Source organism: Pleurodeles waltl, chromosome 6, assembly GCF_031143425.1.
Source record: "Pleurodeles waltl isolate 20211129_DDA chromosome 6, aPleWal1.hap1.20221129, whole genome shotgun sequence".
Taxonomy (NCBI): Eukaryota; Metazoa; Chordata; class Amphibia; order Caudata; family Salamandridae; genus Pleurodeles; species Pleurodeles waltl.
The window spans coordinates 1,652,355,960-1,652,375,441 of NC_090445.1; the positions used below are offsets into that span (position 1 = coordinate 1,652,355,960).

Consider the following 19,482-nt stretch of genomic DNA (forward strand, 5'->3'; position numbering starts at 1 on the left):
GGTCCTTTGGGTGATGCTCATTAGTAATGGTTTGATGGACCTCTAAGAGTGATAGAAGTCACACCATGAGCCTTCTCCCTCTTCTAAGCTTGATCAGGTGTCCCAGATATGTTCAGGCCTCAATGGGTCTGGTTTTGCCAATTAATGGATGGGGGCAAAGACTAATATTTGGTTCTATACAGAGGTTTGACCCAAATGTGGCATTTTGCGTTGGCTTAGAGTTTGCAGACAGAGAAAATACGGTTATCGTGGGTACACAAAGATAGTGTCTTTACATCATGAGTACAAAGGGTAATATTTTAGTTCTTAAGCTAAACCATGAGTTGACCTTCTGAGCTGCCTTAAGTCATGTCTTGATCCTCACATGGATGTTCATACATATGTTGTTGGATGACTACATTTATGACAATAAACTCACGTTGAAGGCTTATGCTACTAGCAGTACTACTGATTGTGTGTTATGGAAGAAAGGCCTGAGCAGGAGTTAAATCCATTAAGTGAGATCAGTTCTCACTCTGCTGTTCGTAGGCATTGAGCTGGATTCCTCTGGTCTTCGGTGTGCAGGTGTAAATTTATTGTTAGTGTGCTTCTTTCGAAGGATGTTGTTACCTGTTGCATGCTGATGGTCTATGTCTGTGATGTTCAAAGGTGCATAGCAGCAATTATCCACTGTTAACCAAACAAGCAGAGTGAAGCAGTTCACTCAGCCGAAACTATGTCCAGATCCAAGTGGATAATTGTTTTCTGTCCAGCACACATGGCTCTGGTTTAACTTTCTCAAGCTTAACAAGCCGCTTGCATCACATCTGGCCCCTCAATCCATCATTTTTTGCTTGGAAGTCCATAAGGAATTCCACGTGAAATTAAACGCAGATACTGCCTCGAATTCTGCATTGCTTCTATTAATTGACTTTTCTCTTGCAATTCTTAGTTGCCACAAGATGTACTGCAGGGCCCCTGCAAGCTACATGCTCTAAGGTTCCTCTCTGCCGTCTTACACTGACCTGATCCTTACTACCTCGCTTCACACCTTCACTAAGTTCTAATTGTAGTAGGCAAATTGTCTACCATGAGCTAGTTCACTATGGGCCTGATTTCGAATTTGGCAGGTATGTGGCATATATCCTGTCCACCACATCACAAGTGTATCAGGATATTATATGCACGTAATATGGTTAACAGGATATCTGTCACGTTGGTGATGGAGTAATCCACCCTCCAAACTCTAATTCAGGCCTTAAGTTAGTACAGAGCCTGGTTCCTAAAAGAGTTAAGGGTTCCTGCTTTGAGACTGGAACAGCAGTCAGGCTCCTTATAGCAATCTGCTACATTCATCGTAGGACACTCGGGCAGGTCTAGTGAGTCTTGGGACCTATGGGCAAAACAGCGCCACCGTCCTCCCATCCTATCCCATCCCCAGGCCTATTTTGTATCCAGCGCCTGCCTGCTCCAGTCAGCAGTCTTACGTAAAAAAGCAGCTTGTATGTGGGATACATGGATTTTGAAGAGGACGAAATCCTGCTTGGTCTCAGCTCTTTGCTTCCAAGGCTCACGCATGCGCTCTCACACACACACACACACGCAATGCATACATGCAGTGCTGATAAAATACACTTACAAACAGTGCAAGGAATATATTCACATATGCATATTTGGAATGAGGTTATTTTATTTATTTTGAAGTTTTCAGTGGTGCCTGGGAGGATGGGAGATGCGAGCATATGGTGACTACACATCAGTCAAATGGATTAGGAAGATATAAAACGGTATTTGTTTAGTACCTACAAGGAAGTAGGTAGATATGGCAGAACGTAGGACATATACAAAGATGAGCCAATAGGTGCTTTTGGCGTAGTCAAGGGTAGAAAAGAACTGTAGAGATTTCAAAACAATATGATGCAATAAAATGTAAAGCACAAGTCCCCATTTGGATCATCGCTGACCCTCCATGGGAGGCATGCCTCTGTGGTCCCCCTATAAGATCATAAGAACATGATCATATATCAGGGATGCTGACCATAGGGGACAATCGGGCGCCTCCAGTATGTTCTATTAGTTCCTAGCTAGGGGACCATATGGACAGATATGAGAAAGCCACCTGTGGGTTCTGTGCCACTGTGAGTCATTTTCAGGCAAAGTCGCAACTCCAAGAGCGTCTTTAGGCCCTGATTTTAAAAAAAGTGGTGCTGCGCCCAGTGCAGTGCCACTTTTCTCACGCCTCCCTAATGCCACCATGTGTGTGCCGTATCTAAGACCATGGAGGTAATTATGGGAACTAGTGTCAAAATTTGTGGTGCTAGTTCGGAACTTTGCCGGATTAGCGTAAAAAATGTTGACGCTAGTCCTGCAAAGCACATTGAGGCCCATTAAAAACAATGGTGTGCCTCCTTTTAACGCCTGCTCTGAGCAGGTGTTAAAAGTGATGAAAAAATGCCACAAAGAAATTATTTGTGGCATATGTTCGGTCGCCCCTAATGGGGGAACGTCCTCTTTGCATAATTATGCCTGGTTTAGGCATACTATAGCGCAAAGAGTTACAAAGTGGCGCAATGCATGCTTTGCACCACTTTGTGAATTTGGCGCAGTGATTTTTGCCTCGTTGGGCCACATTAGCGTAACAAAATGATGCTAATGTGGTGCAAGGAGGTGCTAGGGACTCTTAAATCAGCCCCTTAGTTCATTATAATTTATACATCTCACAGGGGTGGTTGTAAATGGGAAAAATAGACTCTGAAAAGATCGAGCAAGTTGGGGCACCAACAAATCAGCTAGACTTGCTGTTTAAGAAAACTCCCAGATTTTCTCTCCACCTGTACCTGACTGGAAGTCTCAAATGGTGGTAAGTGTGTGGGGAGTAACCGGCGGGTGCACAAGGTTGGCTGTTAGGTCCACAGAGCACCACAAAGATTTCATCAGGTGAAGTGGTGGTAGCCTCCTGTATAAAAGTAATGCACTGCGGTTTGCATTTTTGTGTTTAGGGTTCCCAGATAGAACCACCTCATGAGGACACTATGGACCATCTAAAATACATCTTGCAAAACGCCTAACAAAACTGTGCTGCTCTATTTCACTGCATCATCTATACAAAATGGAGCAAAAATAATTTTTACCGGTCAATATAATATAAAATTATTTTTGCATCAAGGTGCACGTGAGAACATCGATTATGTGATCGTTGCTAACCCACGTCACAGAGACATTACAAATGGAACCCTAGTCTGTGAACCCAATTTGAAGAAAGTAAGACAGACTGATTTTGTTACCTATGTAAAAGATAATCTAACAACTAGTCTTGCTTGAGCAATAACCAATTTCTAGCACTTGGAAGTTCATTTTCCCCTCTTCTTGTTATGTAAACAGACAAAAATAATGTGAAATTAATTAGTGTCATGTCTGTCTTGGTTCAAATGCTGTTTGCTCAATAAGTTACTACACACAGAGCAAAAGTGAAACAGATAGATCCCCCCTGTGTTTTCTGTAATCTGTGTATAGATTCTGCAATATTGTCCCTGGTGTGGTAATGATGTAGGCTAGGTGGAAACCCCGTATGGACCATGCATGACCATTATGGAAGCCTGTTCATTTTGTTGCATGTCTGGTCCAACACTTCGTGGAAAAGGCAAAGCAGCTGACACCTTACCCAAGGTTAAATTGACTTTCACAGGCTGTGGTTAGCACAGGTTATTCAGTGTCCCGGTTCGGCATAGTTTATAGGAGTTAGTGGGATCTAGGCAGACCATTGTGGTGCAGTATGTGCACTGGTATGTTTGGAGAAGGAATATCGATTTTTCTTGCAATTGCGGAGACCAGTCATCATTTGCTCAGCCATCATACAGTGGTTTTGCTATAAGCATCCCAAACCAGGTCACTGTCTCTTAATATGATGTGCGCGTGGTGGTGTGTTATGTGTTCAGTAGCGCCAGCATTTACTCCACGCTAGAGATTGGTGGTAAGGTATCCCCGCATCTTGGTTGGTTGCCCATCTTTGGGTTGCATATCGGGGGACAAGCTCAGAGGAAACACAGATTTCCAGTGTTGCCAGTTTGTACCACCCACAGTTCTGTGTTTTTGGCTCTGAAATCCGTGCTCTGGCTTAGGCCATTCATCAGCTGCCATCAAGTGAGGCCTTAACTGCTGTTTCCCGATTGAAGGTAATGTGGATGGGAAATGCCTGCACATCTGGACGGCTATTTCCGAGTCTGCCTTAAAATGTGGCTCCGGTATTAGTTACACTACATCCCTGCGGGACAGGCGAAAACATCCTGTCAGTAACGTGTGGCTGGACGGGACTGGACTCTGTGGTTTCTGCGCCATCCTTCATCACTCGGGGCGTCATTTGCTACTTTCGGGGGGTGGGGGGAGGGTATATGTGCTGGTAAAGTTGCATTACCGTATCGACGTAGGGTTGGGGTCTTGTCATCGAGAGTCTTTTCCAGTGGGTTAATTGTAGGCCATTTTACTTTAAAAAAAAAAAATACAAATGAGCGAGGGCCCAAAGTTTTTGTTAAGAGCCCACAGTTAGTGCTGCAAAATGGCGGCGTCGGTTCCACCAAAGCAGACTTGCATGAGCAGGGCCGGGCTGACTATTACCACTCAGGGCATTTTGGTAAGCCAGGGAGGGCTGGATCCTTTGGTGGCCATTTTGAAAGGGCCTAGAGCCACTCTCACTTTCTCCGCCCCCCGTGTTTTATTGCAACAGGGACAGTAGGGTCTTGAAAGAGAGAGAGGGAGGAGGACACAATAAGGGCAGTGAGGGAGGGAGGAGAGAGGGAGAGAGCACTGGATTAAAAGGCTTGAATGAAGGAGACATAGGGGAGAAAGAATGCGGGGATGCTTGGAACATTTTTGCCAGGGCTGCTTTAGAAATAACAAGTGTGGTACCACTGCTCTGCATAGAAATCCAATGAGAGGATTAGGTCTAATGATGTCACTTCCTATGATGTTGCTAGAGAGTCAAATATAGTGTGACGGTATGGTATATTACCTTGACGATCAGACCATCAGTAAAAAGCGTAATAAACCGTTTTCTGCTTATTTCTGCTGGTCCACTGATTTCCAGCAACATGATTATACAGTGCTACATTCCACTGACACAGTGCTATATTCTGCTGTCCCTGCTTCAGTCCACTGACATGGTGGTGTATTCCAAGGATGTAGTGCTACATTCCACTGACACAGTGCTATATCCAACTGTCACTGCTTCATTCCACTGACATAGTGCTGTATTCCAAGGATGTAGTGCTACATTCCACTGACACAGTGCTATATTCCACTGTCACTGCTTCATTCCACTGACATGGTGCTGTATTCCAAGGATGTAGTGCTACATTCCACTGACACAGTGCTATATTCCACTGTCACTGCTTCATTCCACTGACATGGTGCTGTATTCCAAGGATGTAGTGGTACATTCCACTGACACAGTGCTATATACCACTGTCACTGCTTCATTTCACTGACATGGTGCTGTATTCCAAGGATGTAGTGCTACATTCCACTGTCACTGCTTCATTCCACTCACATGGTGCTGTATTCCAAGGATGTAGTGCTACATTCCACTGACACAGTGCTATATCCCGCTGTCACTGCTTCATTCCACTCACATGGTGCTGTATTCCAAGGATGTAGTGCTACACTCCACTGACACAGTGCTATATCCCGCTGTCACTGCTTCATTCCACTCACATGGTGCTGTATTCCAAGGATGTAGTGCTACATTCCACTGACACAGTGCTATATCCCGCTGTCACTGCTTCATTCCACTCACATGGTGCTGTATTCCAAGGATGTAGTGCTACATTCCACTGACACAGTGCTATATCCCGCTGTCACTGCTTCATTCCACTCACATGGTGCTGTATTCCAAGGATGTAGTGCTACATTCCACTGACACAGTGCTATATTCCGCTGTCCCTGCTTCAGTCCACTGACATGGTGCTGTATTCCAATGATGTAGTGCTTCATTCCACTGACACAGTGCTATATTCCACTGTCACTGCTTCATTCCACTGACATAGTGCTGTATTCCAAGGATGTAGTGCTACACTCCACTGACTTGGCGTTGAATTCGACTGAGCCAAAGTAACATCCCCCTGCATAGTGTGACCATTCCACTGGCATAGTGCTAGGTTCCACTGAGCTGACATAGTGCTATATTCCACTGATGTACTGCTACATTCCATTGACATAGCGCTTTATTCCCTTACCTTAATGCTTTATTCCATGAGGCATTACTACATTGAACGGGCAGAGTGCAAAATTTGACTGATTTAGTGCTATATGCAGTGCTACATTGCGTTGACATAGTGCTATATTCCACTGACATAGTGTTGTATCCCACCGAGGTAGTGCTGCATTCCACTAACAGCGCTACATTCCACCAACATAGTAGTGCAATCCGCTGACATAGTGCTGTGTCCCACAGAGGAAGTGCTGCATTCTACTGACAAAGCCCTGTATCCCATTGATGTGGAGCACGTTTCGCTGATGTAATGCTATACGCCACTTCCAATGCTACAATCCTCTTAAATTGTGCTGTATTCCATGACATAGCAGTGTATTCCACTGATATAGTGCTGTATTTCACTGATATATTGCTGTTTCCCACTGACATAGTGCTGTATTCCTCAGCGGTAGTACTGCATTCCACTGACATAGTGCTGCATTCCACTGACATGGTGCTATATGCCACAGAGGTAGTGTTGCACTCCACTGACATAGTGCTACATTCCACTGACATCACGCTATATTCCACTGATGTAGTTCTGCATTTGGAGAACATAGTGCTACATTCTACTGACATAGTGTTATATGCCACAGAGGTAGTGCTGCACTCCACTGACATAGTGCTACATTCCACTGGCATAATGCTATATTCCACTGATGTAGTTCTGCATTTGGAGAACATAGTGCTAAATTCCACTAACATAATGCTATATTCCACTGATGTAGTTCTGCATTTGGAGAACATAGTGCTAAATTCCACTGACTTAGTGTTGTATCCCACAGGGCTAGTGCTACATTCCACTGACATAGTGCTGTATCACATCGACGTGGTGCACGTTTCACTGAAGTAATGCTATACGCCGCGGCCGCTGCTACAAACCTCTTAAATTGTGCTCTATACCATGACATAGCAGTGTATTCCACTGGTGCAGTGCTACAGTTCTGTGCTTCTCTAGAGCAGGGCTGCATTCTGCTGACGTGCTCCATTGCACTGATACTGAGCTGTATTCCACTAACCTCCTGCTCCACAGTGCACTTTTAGGGGATGTTCTTTCATTTGGAAGGGATAGTGCCGGGACGTCTCAGCACTGCTCCAGTGCCCTTAATGGGGGAGTACTGGCAGTTCACAGCACTGCTCCAGTACCTGTACTGGTAGAGTACCGGCACTTCTCAGCATTGCTCCAGTGCCTTTAATGGGAGAGTACTGGCACTTCACAGCACTGCCTCAGTACCTGTACTGGTGGAGTACCGGCACTTCTCAGCACTGTTCCAGTGCCTCTATTGGGAGAGCACTGGCACTTTTCAGCACTGCTCCAGTACCTGTACTGATAGGGTACCGGCAAATCTCAGCACTGTTCCAGTGCCTCTATTAGGAGAACACTGGCACTTCTCAGCATTGCTCCAGTGCCTTTAATGGGAGAGTACTGGCACTTCACAGCACTGCCTCAGTACCTGTACTGGTAGAGCACCGGCACTTCTCAGCACTGTTCCAGTGCCTCTATTGGGAGAGCACTGGCACTTCTCAGCACTGCTCCAGTGCCTGTACTGATAGGGTACCGGCACTTCTCAGCACTGTTCCAGTGCCTCTATTAGGAGAACACTGGCACTTCTCAGCACTGCTCCAGTACCTGTACTGGTGGAGTACCGGCACTTCTCAGCACTGTTCCAGTGCCTCTATTAGGAGAACACTGGCACTTCTCAGCACTGCTCCAGTACCTGTACTGGTAGAGTACCGGCACGTCTCAGCACTGTTTCAGTGCCTCTAATAGGAGAAAACTGGCACTTCTCAGCACTGCTTCAGTACCTGTACTGGTAGAGTACCGGCACTTATCAGCACTGTTCCAGTGTCTTTAATGGGAGAGTACTGGCACTTCACAGCACTGCCTTAGTACCTGTACTGGTGGAGTACCGGCACTTCTCAGCACTGTTCCAGTGCCTCTATTGGGAGAGCACTGGCACTTCTCAGCACTGCTCCAGTACCTGTACTGATAGGGTACCGGCAAATCTCAGCACTGTTCGAGTGCCTCTATTAGGAGAACATTGGCCTTTCTCAGCATTGCTCCAGTGCCTTTAATGGGAGAGTACTGGCACTTCACAGCACTGCCTCAGTACCTGTACTGGTAGAGTACCGGCACTTCTCAGCACTGTTCCAGTGCCTCTATTGGGAGAGCACTGGCACTTCTCAGCACTGCTCCAGTGCCTGTACTGATAGGGTACCGGCACTTCTCAGCACTGTTCCAGTGCCTCTATTAGGAGAACACTGGCACTTCTCAGCACTGCTCCAGTACCTGTACTGGTAGAGTACCGGCACTTCTCAGCACTGTTCCAGTGCTTCTAATGGGAGAGCACTGGCACTTATCAGCAGCACACAGCTAGCCTGGGACAAGGACACTGTGATATGCGATTTGTGTCCATAGTAAACACATATTTATTGCACGTAGTAAAATGGGCGTTACTTATTTAATATCACATACAAGCCACAAAAACTATTAGGAGTTTAGCAAAACTATAAAAAGTCAGTCTAAGACTGAATATAATTTCACTATATTTCCTTTTATGATTGTCTTGTCTGTATTGCTTCAATGACTTCGATAGTTTTATATAACTTGTGAATACTTATTCTATACTTTAAAAAGACTATAAGCGTCCCATACTCACTCTTTTCTAAGGTGAAAAATGGCGTGCGATTGAAAAAACCATAATGCTAGCTGTGAGCGGGAGTGCCACAGAAGTGCTTTACATGGGCCTCTCTCTGGTTTGCAAGCAATGTCTGATTATAACAGAGTCCAGTCATTACCACCTGGCTCTGGAAAGACTAAAACTAGGCAATAAAACCCACTTTAATGGCTAGGATGGCTGGAGCCCCCCGGGGCCCAGCTCCAAGGCCCCAGTTGTAAAACAGACTTCCCATATGTGGACCAAATGGAAGGGAGGAAGCCTGGGGATGCAGAAGCTTTAGACCCCTGCTGGTCCTGCCCTGTGACAGCAGCAGCAGCTTCCTGCCACATGGAGGAAAGACAACATGAGCTGCACCTGTTCCTTCAGAAGGAACCACACATTTCTGGTGACCACACTGGCTCCAGAGCTGGGCACGGCTTGTTAACTTTTCACAGAGAGGTACAGTTTTTGGGCACATTATGTTTTTTCAATTTCCAGCATGTCGGGGAAATCTATGCATGCATACCAAAACATTCTTCATACATCTGGAGTACGTATGCGACATTTTGTGTTCTCCTCTTTCACATGCTGTGTCAAATTTTAATGCCCGTGAAAGGTAATGATGAGAGGCCTCTTGGAACGGAAATCCTCCCTGTACCAACAGATCGGGTGCTTAACCCATTGAGGAAGTGGACAATCTTTGGGCCTGATTTAAGAGGCCCTAGTGCCAACTTAGCACCGCCATAGTGTCATTTGTTTTATGCTAATGTGGAGCTAAAGTGGCTTTTTACACGTGTCATATTTACAAAGTGGCGCAATGCATGCATTACACCATTCTGAACACCAGGCACACCAGGCATAATATATGCAAGGTTGGTGCTACCCCAGTAGGGGGATGAGGGCCAAAAAAATGGCACAAGGAAATCTCAGAGATTCTTGCGCCATTTTTTTAAGTACTTTTAATGCCTGCTCAGAGCAGGCATTAAAAGGAGAGACACAATTATTTATAACTGGCCTCAATGATCTTTGCCATTTTTGACGCTAGTCCTGCAAAGCTCTGAACTACCGTCTAAAAGTTTGACGCTAGTTCCCCTAACTACCGCAGTGATGCGCTGTATCTTAGATAGGGGGCGCTAAGGGGTGCAAGAAAAGTGGCGCTGCACTGGGTGCGGCACCACTTTTCTTAAATCAGGCCCTTTGTGTTTTCGATGTAACATGTCTTATTTGTGACTAGACCGTCAGATTCATGCCCATACATTTCTTGGCCCTTCCAGTGTGACTTCTGTCTTTGACATCAGTATTAGGAAGCACCTTTTTTCTCCCATCCACTCTCCAATTTGGGTGAGTTGAGACCCATGCAAACATGAGGATAAAAATAAAATGGGCTCTGAGGATCGCTTGATGGACATAGAACACCACACATCTCTTAATTACTAGACTAAAAGGAAGATTACGTGCTATCACCTTGTTCACTGATAAAAACGGACCAGAAAGGAAACCTTCCCCTCTGCTTCTTCCCGTTTACTGTTATTTGGCAGCCATCTTGGATTATGAGTTATTCTTCTTTATTTCGATATGGGTTACGTTCAAATAAAGCACATGAAATTAGAGACTGATCAGGTAATAGTTTAATTGGGATTATACCTGTGCTATAATGGTGAATTTTGGGCCATTGAGTTATCCTAACTATGAACTGTGGCCAAGATGTAATAAGTGTTTTTGCTGTCACAAACACTGGGATTTGCAAAATCCCAGGGTTTGCGACCCCAAAACCACATTTCTTGTGTACTAACCCGATTTTGCCATTTGGAAACATTTTGAGATTTGTAAAATGGGTTTTCCGACCTACAATAAATTGCAATTTTGAAGGAGCATGTAAAGGGCATTCTTTCCAAACCCTGAGTCGGTATGAAAAGAATCAATGGTTTGCAGCCGCAATTGTGTTTTCAAACCATTGATCAGTTTGGACTTTCAACCTGGGGTGGTAGCTGATTTGCAAGGTGAGGAGGTGGGGGCACTTTGGACCCCTTCCTCTTTTGGTATCCTGATGACTGCTTTGGGGGAAGTAGGTGTTGGTCTATGGGTCCACTGTGTGTTCTCACTGAAGTTTTCCAAAATAAAAACTTTTTTTAAGCATTTAAGGTTTCTTTAAAGATAAAGTTTTCTATCGTAGAATGGTAGAATGCAATCACTGGGATGGTGGTCTGTTGTCCCTTGCACACCACCTTTACTTGTGATTGCAGCCAATCATAGGCATAAGGGATTGAAAACTTAGACCTACCTTCTAAAAACATATTAGGCAGTTTGTTCTATTAGTGAAAAGGTGGGTTCGCAAAGTTAACTACTGGTCACAAAAATTTGGTGTGCAGTTTGCAATTCGTTTTTTGATACATCTGGCCTTATATTACAAAATGTCCATCAGCAGTTGCCAAAAAGTTGGTGTCTGCATTGACAATTAGCTAAGTACGTTTTTTTCATTACTTTAACGCTCTCACTTCCAAGAAATGTTTCTTTGGAGATAGTGGAAAGAAATTGTTTTGAATCAGTTTCTTCCCTTTTGCTTGTGTTCTTTTGCATTGGCACCCTCTCACTTCTCTGCCTAAGCGGGTCTAGCAAATTAAGCCAAGCTCATTTCAATGAATAGCTTCAACTATCTGTCATGGGTGGCAGACAAACTACAAGATTGTGTAGTGGAGTCGTTCATGAATAGGCTGCTTTTCCCAACCCGAGCAGCCTTTCCAGTTACATCATGGGCAACGGAAGCCAAACATGGGCATTCTTGGAGGTCACTGGAACTCTGCAGAGGACAAATAGCCCCCTGTTAATGATGGCATTCCCTGTGCAAGTTTACATTTTGAATGGATTCAAAGGTTTCCATCTCACTCTCTATGCTTCTGCTCCCTACACATTTCTTCTCTGAGGAGTATTTTCAAGACCTTTCCTGGCTTCTCCTCCTTATCCACAATTTTTTAAGTCAAGCGCGCAAGCACTCTGGCCTGTTGTAATCTATCTGTGGGCTTTTAACCACACACACCGCACACCCATCACTATCACTCGTTCATGGGCTTGCCTTTCAAAAATCCTTTATCATCATTGGTAAATGCTTTATGTTTGTCCCTCCTTGGGGGAGTGTTGTTACCGCCTTGGCCATCGACCCTGCTACAAGGATAATTGCACGATTGCCGATACATTGGACTGTGAGCGAACTTCTTTTTCTTTTATGCGTCTCCTTTGCTCTTATGCTCATGGCAGCCATTGCGCTTTGAATCAGCTTGCTTAGCCAACTGTTTTACTTTTCATTTTCAATTTATGTGGCAAGAAAAGTCTAGTTAGGAATTTACACCGCTAATAGCTCTAACTCGAGCAGACGTAAGCCCAATTGCATTGTAAATGCTTGTTTTCATCTTTGGCTATCAGGTTTCCCGTTCCAGTGCGAGGGTTTTGAACAATCCAGTTGAAATTAATATTGTTGCATCTGTTATCTGGTAGTGGGACACATTTATCACTTGTCAGCATTCTAAGGTTGTCTTACCCTAGGACATGCCCTGGCTGGACGACACACACGCACACAACCATACGCACACCCACTTCTGCGCTCGCACACTCACACACACACACACTTGCAGTTAGGGAATTGAAGAATTGCACACTCAGCTAGCCTTGAGCCCCTATCCCTTGATGAACGTTTCTTGATGGGGTGGTAAAAGTTCAACTTAATTGGGGATCTGAAATAGACTAAATTCATTTTGGTGTTTTTGTTTTCATATTTTGACTAACTTTGTGAACTTTTACATATATAACCTTACATGTCTGCAATTAGAATAAACTGCAAAACACTTTTTTGTGTATGGTGGTGAGGGAGGGGGTGGTGAATATACAGAAACTTCTTTAGTAGGATAGTCCCAGTGCAAAACATAATTTATTGGGAACATTCACCACACTAAATCTATTTTGTATGAATTTTCACTTGAAGGTCAAGTTCAAGGGGAAGTCCTTTACTTCTCCTGGTGCTTTTAAAAGCACCATTCTCCCTTCACATGACCTCTGCATGGATATCTAACTTTTTCAACAAAATACATTAAAAAAACTTTACTCCACCTTTCCAGGGACTGCTGGCACTATTAATACAGCAGGAGTGCCCACCTGTCACTCACCTGTTCTCTGTGAATTCTTGCTATTTTGGAAGAGAACTCTCTTGAGGACTTGCTAAAATGTAATTCAGGCTCCCCAGTGGACCCTTACCCCCTCATATTCCTAGTTTGGCTGCACATTCTATCAATCCTTAATGCAATATGATCTGGAATGCTTTGTTGACATCTGGCATCTTGCTCTCCATATGGAAACAAGTGTTCCTGGTACCTCTCTTAAAAAAGATAATGCGGACCCAAGTGTGCTCAGCAACTTCAGGCCAATCTCCTAATGCGTTTCCCGGGTAAGATCCTGGAGAAGTTGGTGAATCAATAACTATCGTCCTTCATTGAAGCAAACAGTTTGCTACCTCACACTCAGTCCGGCTTCCCTCCTGATGCAACACAGAGACTGCCTGGAAGTGTTGGAGTTTGTCAGAGAAACTTTGGACTGTGGCTCTTCAGCTGTTGTGGTTTTGCTCGATCTATTGGCAGCATTTGACACAGTGGTACACTCTACCTTGTTGAACAGGCTAAGCCTACTAGGCGTTCAGGGCACAACTTTGTCCTGGTTCAGATCTTTTTTGGAAGAGCATTCACAACAGGTTTGCCTCAAGTTTTTTTCCTCCTCTTCCAAACCTCTTGTCTGTGGGTACCCAGGGCTCAGCACTTAGCCTTCCGCTCTTCAACCTCTGCCTAGCTCACTTGGCCACTCTTGTTGAATCCTGGAGAGTGAAGCTAGTTCCCAATGCAGACGATACGCAAATACTGTTCTCATTCCAAGAGCATTTACTAGCGACCTGTTTTAAATTCAAAGACTGCCTAATAGACATTGCCAACTGGATGGACTCAAATTTTCTTAAACTAAATACAGATAAAACAGAAGTTATCTTCTTCAACCATAAGCCCCCTCCCTCTGCTATCTTCTGGTGGCCGGCCAAAGTAAATCCACCTCCAGTACCAGCCTCATCAGCCAGAAACTTGGGGATCTTGTTTGACTTTGATCTTTCCTTTGCCTCCCAGGTTAGGCAGCTCTCATCAATCTGCTTCCTGAAGCTCCGATCAGTAAGGAAGCTAATATCTCTACTTCCAGCTGACACCCGGAAAATAGTAATCCACGCTGTTGTGACATCTCGCTTGGATTACGCGAAAAGTTTGTTTATGGGTCTACCTGCCAATCTGATCTATAGGCTTCAGATCATACAGAATGCATCGGCTAGGCTGTTCCGGTGTGCTCCTTTCTGTCATCCTATCCCACCACATTTGAGACTGCTTCACTTACTTCCTGTAATACAAATGATAAAGTTTAAGGCTCTGACCGTGGTGTTCAGAGCCCTGGCATGCAAGGGCCTTTGTTATCTCAGAAATGGACTCGGCCTGTTCCAACAGAAGAGATCGCTGAGATCTAACCATCTCCAACTCATGCACATCCCCAGGTTTCCCAAAGTCCGACAGGTAGGTAGATCCTTCGCAGTATCGACTGTGAAACTTTGGAACTCCCTGCCTACCAATCTCCGCATGGCCGAGTCTGAACATCACTTCATGAAATAACTAAAAACCAGGCTCTTTGATCAAAACTGGATTTGACAGTCCGGTCCTGTACTCAGTCTCTGCTTTGAGCGCGGGACACTTCTTGTGAAGCAGCCAAGCGCTATAGAAATCCCAGTGATTGATTCCAGAAAGTTCACAGTTTCACAAGGGTGCAAACTCCACCAGGAGTACTGAACTTCCCCACAGCCATGCAAGAATGGTCCCATCACACTGATCACTGCCAGTCGCAGCGCAGTCCCAAGGGTTCATTCTACATCTGCCATGTTTTAGTTGTAGCCCACCCGCAAAGTAAAGATACATTACTGCTCCAGCCATGAGCAGCAGGATTGATTGCCGGGTCTGACCTGTGCAGTCCCCCACACATAGCAACACCCCCCTCTGTACCCCACTGTAGTGTGGTATTTGTGCCTCCTCATCCCACCTGGAAAGACATGCACAAGGCGCCAATTGTGCACATTCCTCATGTCATGGATTGATTTGCAAAGCAATTTTCCTCAGATTTTCCAGCGCTGTCAAGGCGAATGCCACACAGACCGCTGTGGAGGCCCGCGAGCCACCCATAGGGATCACGCCTTGCGTGCGGAACAAGGTTCCAGTCTCAGGAGGCTGTGGCTCACTGAAGGCACATGTGCCAAGAGGTCTGTGGCACAGCTGGCAGGGGAGGGAGATGTGCCTCCTCAGCCACCCAGTCACAAAATAATCTCACCTCTTGCAGATATTCACTTCTTATGGAAGAATGCGGGTCCTTTTTCTGGGGCCCTTAGCTCTTGTTGTACAAAAAATAAATGCTCTTGAAAAACGCGGCTTTCTTCTTTTTCCAGGAAATGATTATATTTTTGTCACATGGACACAATGGAAGTATAGTGGAAAACCATTGCCACCCTATGTGGAGAACGGTCTTATTTCCTTTAGAATGCAATTCTAAGACTGGTCAGAAGCCTACATATCAGTTTGCTGTAAATCTCTGGCCATGTAATTCCAATGGCTTGCAGAATAATTAATCCCAGATAGTTTATATCTTGGTGTTAATGGGCAAGGGACTCATATGTGGAACACCCAAGACATTGTCAATTGTGGAGCTCTCGTTTCTTTTTCTCAAGAGGAACCAGGCATACAAAATTGTAGTTTTACTCCAACACTTTTTAGAGATTTTGGAGGTCTGACTTTGTACCTACTGTTACCAGAGCTTTTACAGGGGCACTTAATGGGGCACAGCCACTTTTCCTGCATTCCTTAGCGTCCCCCTAATGCCACCATGGTAGCGCCGTATTTAAAATACGACGCACCATGGCGGTATTTAGGGAGACTAGCATCATAATTTTTTATACTAGTCTGGTGCTTTGAAGGATTAGCATAAAAAATAATGACGCTAATCCTGCAAAGCCCCCAGAGACCCATTGTAATCAATGGGAGCCTCTTTTTAATGCCTGCACTTGGCAGGTGTTAAAAAAATGCCAATAAAAATGGTGCAAAGGAATCTCACAGATACCTTTGCACCATTTTTAAGGGCCTCCCTAGCGCTGGAAGGCCCCCCTTGCATACATTTTGCCTGGCGCAGCATAAAGTGGCGCAAGGGGTTACAGTTTGTTAATATGGCCCAGTATTTTTGGCCTTGTTGGGCCACATTTCCATTAAAAAAAATTACACAAATATGGCACAAGAAGACGCTAGGGGCTGTTACATATGCTCCTTAATATTTCATTTTTGTTCCGTTTCTAAACACATCCCACTTTTGCCAAATTAGACCGAAAACACATGGAAAGAAAGGGATTATCATGTCCCTAAAACCACATACTGTAACTTAGCCTAGGACCACATACTGGAGTCAAGCAAGGGATACAGGGCTGGAAGGTAGGTTTTCGGCACCACAGCTGATGAAATGGTCACTTCATCACATGCCAAGTCCTCCATGCCATGCAGCTGGAAGCCCGGTCTAACAGCCTCCTTTCCTAAATTCAGCAGCTTTTGGTCCAGGTTTAATTTCCTGCCCGGACTCCGAATGCCACATTCCCCATGGCAAGTGGTTCACCACAATGGCAGTGCCATGGAAAGAGAAATACTACCTGGCATGTTCGCATTAGAGGCCATACATCATAAGTGGAGAGGTGGGAATTATTCTAGCGGGTTTTATTCCCCAGAAACAGCCATCCGGTCTATTTTCATTTGTCTATTGATCAAAGTGATGTCAGGATCAAGTGGTGATTGGTTATCGGCCTTTTTTAAGTGGATGACATTTGCAGATTTGGCACTATGGAAATCATTCAAAATCTCATGAAGGTTTCACAGGTGCAAATGTTGTGCGACTTTCAACTGCAGGTGACTGGTTCACGCAAAAACTATCCCATGTGTACAGTAAAACCATAGCCAAGATATATTTTTTTCTTTGAGCCTGTCCACTGCAATATCCCAAGTGAGGTATGCCCGTGTGTTAAATTGTTTTGTGTCATGCCAGCAAGTACATTTCTCAAAATTTTTAATTTTCACGAAAATTTGAAAAAGAATTGTGATTTCATCCACCCCTAGTGCTGATATGACCTTTTTTTCGTCCATCTCAGATTGTTCGTCTTTTTTCATGTTGATAGTAGTTTTATTTGGCACCTAACCAGCCTTCTGCATCCATTATGTACGTTTAGCCTTGTTTTCAATTTTTTTAGAAACTGAGTAAACTAAGAGCCATATTTAAGCTTTTATGTGCCACTTTGCTTGCACCCACCTGTACCCTCCCAACAACACCATGTGTGCTCACATTTACAGTACGGTGCACCAGGGCGCACATTAGGACAATTGTGGTACTTTCCTGGATTAGAACCGCAAACTGTGGCGCTAAACCTGCAAAGTAAAGGGAGTCTCATTGACAGTAATGGACGCGCCATAAAAATGCCGCAGTGAAATGTACATTTCGCTGCACCATTTTTACGGGCCTAACTGCGTGGTAACGCCCCCCTTGCATACATTATGCCTGGCGCAGGCATAATGCAGTGCAAGGGGTTACAAAGTGGTGCAAGGCATGCATTGCGCCACTTTGTAAATATGACAAAGGTGAATGGCCTCCTTAACGCTACATTAGCGTAAAAAAAAAGATGCGAGTGTGGCGCTAAAAGGCGCTGGGGCTTTGTAAATCTGGCCCTTAGTTTCACATAACAGCCTAGGCATGTCTTTAGATTGTACAGCTTGCCCCAAAATTCAGCATCTGCTTTTTTTCTAAATAACTGTTGGTTTATGATGGTGCCACTCTAACCAGCATTTAATGGCAACAATTGGAAAGCATAAGGAACAAATATGGGGGATTTCCCAATCACACTTTACCTGCTCTGTAGCTAGTCAGTGAAAATAGGAATGAAAAGATCACTTTAGCAACAAAAAAAAAGAACTGTACAACTAGGAAACAAAGTATACTTTCTTCCAAAGTGCAACTGTTGGCCCTTCTAGGGCATGATGCCAGCTACGTGTGGGTTGCCAAGTTTCAGACTCACAGTTTCGTAATAGCCAGTCTCTGAAGAAGAGAGCTTGCTTCTGCCAACAGACTATTAGCGAAAGTGATGAGTCTTCGACATTCAGCGTGGACTATGCTGAGCAAACCATTTCCACTGAGTGCTTTTTCAAAAAGTCACTCTCCCTAGATACAGAAACATATTCAAAACGTTTTTTTAATTTTATGTAAGAGTTGTTTTATAAAGTGCAAACTCCACCTGGTCAGGTTTCAGAGCATCATACAATGCAACCAATCATTAAGGTTCATTATTAAATAATATTTTAATGTGATTTCAATCATATAAACATAAAATCGATATTAAGTAATGGAAGCATAAAAAAGCTACAATAGAGTTCGCCACGCTGGTGTGTGCACAATGTAACATAATTCTTTTAAGTTTGGAAATGTGTGATACTGAACATAGATCAAGAGAGAGAGAAGACGAGAAGGGTAGGAGTACTAATGATGTAGGGCCACAGTAATAGGGTACTATTCAGTATATCGGACAGAGGATAAGGGCTGTGAAATACAACAGGGTGGGATAGTAATATTTGTCCATATTACAGCTCAAATGCATGGCATATATTTTACCTAACAGGCATGTTATCTGCCATGGATAGATTGCAGTACATCATGTGCGTCGAGCTACATAGAGAGATCTTCAGACTAAAAGGCGAAGCAGTACAGCATGAGTATAATCAGAACTGTGGTAAGGTAATATGTAGGATACAGGCAAAGATGTTTTAGATACTCTTGTATAAGTTTAAATATGACAGATAGAAAGATAGATAGATAGATAGATAGATAGATAGATAGATAGATAGATAGATAGATAGATAGATAGATAGATAGATAAATAGATTGTAAAGGTGCTTTTCAAGAAGAAGGTTTAAAGATCTTTAGGAATTTTACAAAATAATAATAATAAAAATACGTACATATATGTGCACAGAGTGGCTTCTGGTCAGCTCTCTTGTTCTGTTCGAATGCCTTTAACTTCCCACCCCGGCCAACCTCATGGGCCAGTCCACTTCGGCCACTGGCTGTCTTTCCTGTGAGTGATAGTATTTTGACATTGCACATCTGTCTAAAAACAAGTTCACTTTATAGCCTTTTACATGAATTTACTCTTACTACTATACGCCTTACCGTACCTTATGGAAGCACCAATATGGCGCTGAAAGATACCTCTGCAAAGATCGGGAGCAAGTTCTCTACCTGGGTGTGCAATAAAAGAGTTAATGTCAGTACGTCATGGGATATGAAAGAATGTACAACTCCCTTAGGAAAATGTTCTTCACGTGGAAAAAAATAAAACATTTGCTTATACTTATTCATTTAAGAATAATGCAGCAGATATTGCATCTTGCAAATAAGCCAACAGACTACTCTTATATTCATATCAGACAATATTTAAATATGATATTTTTAACGTATGCCTTCAGGTCG

The 19,482-nt window shown here is 44.0% G+C and overlaps 1 protein-coding gene across 2 annotated transcripts in view; it reads left to right on the plus strand.

Moving 5' to 3' along the window:
- COL5A1 (collagen type V alpha 1 chain) overlaps positions 1–19,482 on the plus strand; it is a 425,380-nt gene that overhangs the window by 28,020 nt on the left and 377,878 nt on the right. The gene's annotated exons all lie outside the window — the stretch shown is intronic.